Below are 8,855 nucleotides of genomic sequence, written 5' to 3'. Positions count from 1 at the left end.
TGGTCCATTACATCAATGACATTATGCTGATTGGAACTAGTGAGCAAGAAATAACTAGTTTAGCCTAGGCATTATCTGATCCACCAAGCTATACAGTTGGGCATGCATAGAAACACTCCATAATCAAATGAAAGTGGTATATACTTGATTGGCCTCAAGCAGGCACATGATTTTTCACTTTGTTTGGAAGGAGAAATGGCCAGATGTATGATTATAAACCAGCTCATGGGTTGTGGTCAACGGTTTGGCTAGATAGTCAAGGATTTGGAAGAAACATGATTGGAAAATTTATGAGGAGGAAACCTGGGGAAGAAGTACAGGGGTTGACCTCTCTGATTGGGCCAAAACATGAAGATATTTGTATCCCATGTAATTGTTCAGCAAAGGGTGACCTCAGTGGAGGAGAATTTTAATATTCAAGTGGATAAGCTGAACTGTTTTGTGGATACCATGCAGTCTCTTTCCCCAGCCACCCTTGTCATTGCCAAATGGGCTCATGAACAAAGTGGCCATGATGACAGGGATAGAGTTTATGCATGGGCTCAGCAATATGGCCTTCAACACACTGAGGCCAATCTGGCTATGACCACCACTGAGTGCCTCATCTGGTAGCAATAGAGACCAATTCTGAGTCCCTAATATGGCATCAACTCCCTAGTAGTAGGTTGATTACACTGGACCACTTCCATTATGCAAAGGGCAGTGTTTTATGCTTATGGGAATAGACACTTACTCTGGTTATGAATTTGCTTTCCCTGCACTCAATGTTCCTTCCAAAACTACCATCCATAGACTTAAAGAATGGTTTATCCATCATCATGGTATTCCACAGAGCATTGCTTCAGAACAAGAAAATCACTTCACAGCAAAAGAAGGGCAGCAATGGGCCAGTGCTGATGGAATTTATTGGTCTTACCCTATTTCTCACCACACTGAAGCAGCTGGCTTGATCGAATGGTGTAATGGTCTTTTGAAGACTTAGTTACAGTGCCAGTAAGGTGGTGATACCTCACAGGGCTGTAGCAAGGTTCTGCAGAAGGCTGTACATGCTCTAAATCAACATCCTGTATATGGTGCTCTTTCTCCTGAAGCCAGGATTCACAGGTCCAGGAGTCAAGGAGTAGAAATGGCAATGGATTCATTCAATATTACCGCTGGTACCTCTAGCAAAATTTTTGCTTTGTATTCTTGAGGCTATATACTCTGCTGGACTGGGGATTTTAGTTCCAGAGGAAAGAATGCTTTGCACCAGGAGATGATTCCACTGACCTTGAAGTTAATAATGCCAACACCCCACTGGCCACTTTGGGCTCCTCATGCTTCCAAATCACTGAAGAAGGGAGTTTCAGCGTAAGCTCAGGTAACTGATCTCATACCAAGAGGAAACTGGACTACTACTTTACAATGGCAGCAAGGAAGAGTAAGTCTTGAATATAGGCAATCTCTTAGGGTGTTACTTAATATTACCATTTAGTGTGATTAAAGTCAATAGAAAACTACACTAACCAAATCCAGGCAGGACTACTAATGGTCCAGACCCTTCAGGAATGAAGGTTTGGGTCACCCCACCGGTTAAAGAACCATGACCAACTGAGGTGCTTGGTGAAGAAAAGGGGATAGAGAATGGATAGTGGAAAAAGGTAGTTAGAATTACTAGTGAAAACCACGTGACCAGTTGCAGAAATTAGGCCTGTTTCTATACCACTCAGATATACACACACATAGGTATGCTTGTTCTCTTTCCTCCCTTATTTCCTTATCATGTAAGGTAAAATATATTGACTTTACAACATATATTTAAGTATTGTAAATTTAACATCATAGTATGAGTTATAGACTATCAAAGAGAAGACTAACCATCACTCAAGAACTCTATCTCCTTTACTGGAAAAGCAGTCAGTGCATTTTCAATTGTACACAGGAGAGTTGTAGCACAATAGGCAAAATTATGATCTTATTTTCATGAATTGCATCTTAAGTATGGTTTAAGGAGATGAGTATGGGTGCCAAGTTAACAAAAGGTGTAGTTGGGTTGGGTAATTTTATGTGTCAACATGAGTGAGGCATGGGTGCCTAGATTATATCTTACTGGGGGGAGTGTTTTGAGTAGATTTCTGGTTGAGATTAGCACCTGAATCAGTGAACCCAATGAAGTAGAAGGTCCTGTACAATATGGTTGGGCATCATCCAATCTGCTGAGGGCTGACTAAAACAAAATGTGGAGGAAGGAGAAATTTGTCTCTTTGTTTCCTGCCTCAAAAGTTGAGATGGGACAGCTCAGCTCATTTTCTCCAGCATCAGTCTGAATTCACATCATCATCTCCTCTTGTTCTCAGGCTTTCAGACCTGGACTCAATCACACTACCAGCTTCCCTGGTCCTCTGTCTTGCAGATGGCATATCGTGGTACTTCTCAGCCTCCATAATCATGTGAGCCAATTTCTCATAATAAATCACCATGTATATACAAATACATACCCTATCCTATTGGTTCTGTTTCTCTGGAGAACCCTAACACTGGGTTTATCTCCTGAACATTCTAATTCATTTCTGGATTAGAATCAGGAAAAAATGTTTTTAATGAGCACCCCAAGTGATTGTCATGATGAGGAAAGTTGCAAAACTCTGACTTAAGCAAACAATTCATCCTGGGCTCTAACCATAATTGGCTCAGAGTCTAATAAGGTCAAATAACCCGTCTAAAACTCAGCTCTTCATAAGAGAAATATGCGGACTGTAGTAAATTCCAACCACTAGATAGAACCTTCCCTTGTGGACAAAATCTTTGCAAAATAAAATATTCTGGATAGCCATAAAATTGATCTATGGAAGGCACACCCATGTGATAACTGAATTTTCACATATTGGATAATTTGTTTTATTTAGTCAGCAATATTGAACTTACAATTAATTATCCCACTAGACCATGAAGAGTTGCAAAATAAATATGTTAACCTTAAAAAATAATTTGAGAAAAGAAAAAAAGACTGTCAACATCAGTAGGTTTTGGGAAAGTAAGAATTAAAAGTGTTTTCCAACTGCTAGATGTTTTGTCATAATCTTTACCTGCTCACAGAGTGTAACTGAACAATGTCAGAGCAGAAAGATAATAACCAGGAGAAACTCAAGAGATTCTTGGCTGTAATTGCATTAGTTAACAGCCTCCAGATGCTGAAATCAAATGCCCCACAACTATTAGGAGAAAAATTAGTGAAAAATTAGCCTTACTGGGAAAATGTTGGACGTTTAAATGAACAATGTTAGAAGGGAGTAGAGGCTGGTGTAGGACAGACTGACTTGGGAAAAGTTTGTGAAGCCATTAGGTGACTTACATATTCTTTATCTCATCATTAACTTGTAAAACCAATTCAGTCAGCCCTCCATATCCATGGGTTCTGCATCCTTGGATTCAAACAACCATGGATTGAAAATTGTGAGATACGGATCAAGACAGAAGGATGGACTGCATTAGCAAAACACAAAATCCTTGCAAGTGAAAACATCTGTGACTCATTAAATGAAAGGACAATACAGAAGCTCTGAGAATTTTGCTCCCCACCCTTTTATCCTCAGACTCACCAGCACTTAGTGTTACAGGGAGAGCTAAACCTTCCAAGTGGTAAACAGGCAGATTGTCCAGGAATGGGCTGCTTAGGACTGAGGTAGGTAGTTAGGGCTTTTGCCAGCTCATGTTTGAGGTTTTCTGATTCATAGGTATGTTTTCATCTGGTCATTTAAAAAAATCCTCTTCTTCAATCCTCCCTTATGTTGGATATTTCTAGCTGCTGTTATAAGACTGCAAAGCTGTCCTTCGGTCTAATCACGTTTTACCTATGAAAGAATGTGAGCTGTGAGTAACAAACCAGAACTGGTAGTCTCACATAGCAAATAATCCAATAATTTTTCCTGCTTACTGAAACTCCACTGATTTGCTCTATCCAAAGTGACAACAGAGTGTAGTCTACATTGAAAGCTAGCTATGTTACAGCTAGAACATCAAACTATCTGCCCTGTCTGGATGGGATTTGTTCCTTGGGTGCATCACACCAAATTCATTAAAATTCAAGAAAAATATTTTCTAGTGGAATCACAGGGAAAAAAAATCTCTTGATCTTTTATTCTATACACCTTCCACAGGTGCCCTATATCACATTGAATAGCAATAAATTTGACTGGATCAGAAACCTAAGAATCTTTATTCTTCTATATTCTCTTTCAACTCCAAAGTGCAATCTATTTCCAAGATTCTCATTTTTTGCTCCCAAATATTTTTGGGAGAAAAACTGCTCAGTTTTCTCCATATCCATGACATCAACTAGCCTAAGGTGTTGTTATAATAAACTATGATTAATAAAATAGCCTACAAAATCTTCCTGCATCTAAACTTGCCCTTCTGTAGTTAACCCTCTATTCTGTAGTCAAAGTGATCTTTCTAGAAGACAAACAAATATCAATCATATTTTATGTTCTGCTTGAATTCCCTCAAACCTTTACTATTTCCCTTAGGAGCTGGTTATTTAAAGTGTGGTCCATGAGCCTGCAGCATCAGCAATACCTAAGAGCTTAGGAGAAATGCAGAGTAGCAAGCTCCATTACAAACCTAGTGAATAAGGCTCTCTACACTGTAAAATTTCTGTACTGTAAAATTTCTGTATGCTTTAAATGCACGTTAAAGTTTAAGAACCACTACGTTAGGATAAAATCCAAACTCATGGCTCACAAAGCTTTTGATGAACTACCCACAAATTAGCTTTCCTGACATTTCTCTTGACAACCCCCATCCATCCAACCTATAAAGATGCTATGTGGTCTCTTGCATCTAGATTTTCAAATGTCGGTTTACTTTTCCTGAATACTCTTTTCCACACCACCCGAACTTCTTTCTTGCTAACTCCTACTCATTTTAATTATTCTCCTGATAAAATTTTCCTTATAAACTGAGATATGTATTTCAACTAGGTATTTTAATGACACTATACTTCCTTACAATAGAACTTCTCTCACTATTGTAATAGACTATATCCTCCAGAATACTGTAAGCACTCTAGAAATAGAAAACTAGCTTAATATGTTAGTTGTTGTATATCCAACACCAAAAGTTAGCACATACTAAGTGTACCATATTTAGTAAATAAATGTTGACAAAAAATATACCTGATAGCTTAGTTGTTTTTTTTCCCTATGCAGAAAAACTATGATTTTGTATTTTTTTTTAACTCCCAGGAAAACTAATTCTAGAAACCTAGGCTGAATGTAGTAGAAGGATGTCTTCATGTAGTCACTCGCATGCAGTTAGGGAAGAGGAGGCAATCTGGGAGGCAGTATCTTAGATGATAAATTCAAAGCCAGGTAAACTGTCAGGGAAGTTGTTAAGCTGAAAGTGGCAGTGAATACAGGAGATTCGGGTATGCATGAATGGGGAAGACACTGAGTAAATCAGATGGGAGCAAGATGGTTTGAAGTGGGGCAGAGATATTGAAAAATTCACTGAGTCATAGAATATACAGCACAGGTTTTAAACTGTATGAGTCCACTCATATCAGATTTTTTCCCCACTAAATATGTACTACAGTACTATACAATCCATAGTTGGTTGAGTTTGAATTTGTAGGTGCAGAATCATGGATAGAGAGGGCTAACTGTAAAGTATGCATAGGGTCAGCACCCCTAACTTCCTCACTGTTCAAGGATCAACTGTAGCTTGTGAGGAGAAGTCTGCAACCTTAGCAATAAATGCATGGTTCAAAGAGTAAAAAACCCAACTGTTCATAATGTTGTGTTTTGTTCTCTTTCAAGGATATTTCTTCCTCATCCCCCTCTCAATCCTTTCATCTATAAGTAAATTCCACTACTAAACGCAGAGGAAGATTTCACACTCCAAGTGGTGACATTTTCCTTTTTAAAAGCATGTTATACTCTCTATAACTTCTATGTGGAAAACGAATTATTGGGTTTCCAGAGTAGATGCTAGGAGACCAGTAAACCAGACAAGTAATTACAGGAGGCTGCACAGAGATTGTGGCAGTGAAGGTAGAGAGGATGGGTACACTTGAGTGATAGTAAAGAGACAGGGTTGATTAAATGGATTATAAACTGAAATGTAACCTCATTAGCTGCCTTTTAAATAACTTAGTATCTGATTATATCTCACACATTGCCGAGGAAATTGTAAAAATAAAGTATTCTCTTCCTAGGTCAGTGCTCAATAAGGTTTAGTTAGAGTGTGAAGATAGTGAAGCCCAATGGTGAAAAGTGGGATGAGTTTTAGTCCAGCTTCTCTCAGGGTCTCCTTGAGCTGAAAATGAATTCAGACCTTAAGTCCCAGATAAGAGAGCTGAATATAACAGCAGCCAGGGAAAGTAAGCTGATAGCGGTCAGAAAGCTATTATGATCATTGTTCCTGTTCCTCAACTGAAATCTTTCGAGAAAAACCAAGTCTGGTAAGTACTTGAATTGGAGAAAATGTTCAGTGAGAAATACATTATCTTTAAAGCCCAGAGGAGAATTCTGCCTAAGCCAACTCAAAAGGCTGTACAAAAAAATAAGCAAAAGCATCCTAGAAACCATACTCTGACAACCATGCACATGTGATCCTAGAGGACTTAGTCTTTCCAAGTGAAAGTGTAGGCAAGAGAATCCAGGTGAAACTGGATACCAACTAACTCAAAGATTTATTTGGATAAAACACAGCAGAATAATGTGGAACACAAGGTTGAAACTTTTTCTGTTGTCTACAAGGGCAACACAGGCAAGGATGTTAATTTTAAATACCCAGAGTCTCAGTTCTCAGTTGTAAACAAAAATGACTAAAATATTATTACAAAATATTTTAAAATAATGTAAATTTCATAGTCTAATTTAAAAGATATTCTAGAAATAAGAGAAGCTCCTTTTCAGAGGATGACTAAACTCCCAACAAGCTAAAGCAAAGCCATCCTATATAGCTTCTTATTCCAGAAGATACCATCAAGTTCTTGTTATCTGAAACTACTTATTATCTAAGAGAATGAGTTGAAAATACTTAGGTTACATCACTTTGCTTTACTGTTTTTAATATTGCCAAGAAGACAGCAGTAGAGAGCAATAGAGAGATCTTATTAACACCTTCTTAACACCTCATTAATACCCTGTGCATTCAGCACAGACCAAAATCCAACTTTGGAAATAAGGAACAAGTATTATATCCATGAATGATTAAATATGACAGGAATTTCACTTCCTACATAGTAGAAAACCCCACAAGATACATGGAACAAATGATTTAAACATTATACAAAAGACAGAAAATTATTCTTATTCCCTTAGAGAAAGGAAACAAAGTTAGGCATATAATTGCCATAGTTAGCTGCTTGGAGGCATTTCTGTGTCACACCTCAGAGAGGGGAAACCCTGCCAAAGTCTTATTTTCACTGAGTATAGGGACAAAAATGAGAGTTCAGGGAGGCAAAACAACTAGACTGTGTGAGATAGAGTAGTGGAGAAAGGGAAATTACAGAGAAAGAGAGCACACACTCCAGAGATGCACAGAGAGAGGGGTCCCCTCAAATATTTGGCTGAATACTGATTTTCTCATGTATGAGACAAACTATCCAAGATCAGAAAAGTATGAAAAGCAATAGGTCAAACAATTTCTACAATATACACAGGGCTAAGGATAATTTATGATCTCAATAGCCAGAGTTTAAATATCCAATGAGGCACTGGATATCCAATGGGGCTTCATTGACCTAAATCTACACTAAATAATCTTAAAAGCAAGGCCCAAAAGTCTGAAATTCATGTAAAACTTAATTTCAACATTCTTTAAAGGAATACAATTCAATTCAACCTTTAACAATATCCACCATCCACTCAAAAAGAACAAGATAAGCAAAAAAGCAGGAAAATATTATGTATACCTATAGAAAAAACATCCATAGACACAGAATGTTAAGTGCCAGAAGTGATTGATATAGCAGTAAACATGTTTAAAAAAAGTTATGATAAAGATTATAAATCATCAAGGATTTAAAGGAAAACATGAACATAATGATTCAAGAACTGGAAGAGGCTAAAATCAAACTTCTAAAGATGAAAAATAAAATACTTGACATAAAAAATACAATACATGGAATTAAGAACAGATTAGAAGGCAGTAAAGAAAATAGCGGTGAACGAAAGAAATAAGATAGGAAGTAAAACTGATCTTGATCTCAAACAATATGCTTGTCCACACAGAAAATCCTAATGAAACTATAAGAAAACCAACGAAATTACAAAGTGAATTTAACAAGGTTATGGGATCCGAGATAAATATATATTAGCTACAAAATTAAGAAATAATTTTTAAAATGCAAAAATAACATCTAAAACCATAAAATATTTAGGAATAAATTTAATGAAAGATGTGGAAGAACTGTACACTAAAAACTACAAAACACCATTCTGAGAAATTAAAGATCTTAAGAATTAGGAAAATGTACATTTTTGATTGGAAGATTAAATTTTGTTAAGGTATCAATTCTTCTCAAATTTATCTGTAAATTTAATACAGTCCCCCCCAACCAAACCCCTAATAAATGTAGCTCTAGACTAATAGAACAGAATTGAGAGTCCAGAAATAGATTCACAAACATGTATGGTCAATTGATTTTTAACATTGGTACTAACATAATTCCAAAGGAAAAAGCTATTCTTTTTCAGCAAATCATGTTGCAAAAACTATATTTAAAAAAAAAAAAAGGAACCACCTTGGCTTCTACCTCATGCCATAATACAACTTAATTTGAAATAGCTTAGAGACCAAACAAAAATTAAAACTATAAAATTTTTAGAATCATGTATTAGAGAAAGTATTAGTGAACAGTGGTAAAGATT

General features: G+C 36.8%; 1 pseudogene; it reads left to right on the top strand.

The window, feature by feature from the left end:
• The first annotated feature begins 203 nt into the window (after positions 1-203).
• On the top strand, positions 204-6,809 carry LOC132486829 (small ribosomal subunit protein eS7-like; annotated as a pseudogene).
• Positions 6,810-8,855: the final 2,046 nt, after the last annotated feature.

This window comes from Mesoplodon densirostris, chromosome 3 (assembly GCF_025265405.1).
Source record: "Mesoplodon densirostris isolate mMesDen1 chromosome 3, mMesDen1 primary haplotype, whole genome shotgun sequence".
Classification (NCBI taxonomy): Eukaryota; Metazoa; Chordata; class Mammalia; order Artiodactyla; family Ziphiidae; genus Mesoplodon; species Mesoplodon densirostris.
Note: the sequence above shows the minus strand (reverse complement) of the source record. Positions and strands in the feature narration are given on the sequence as shown.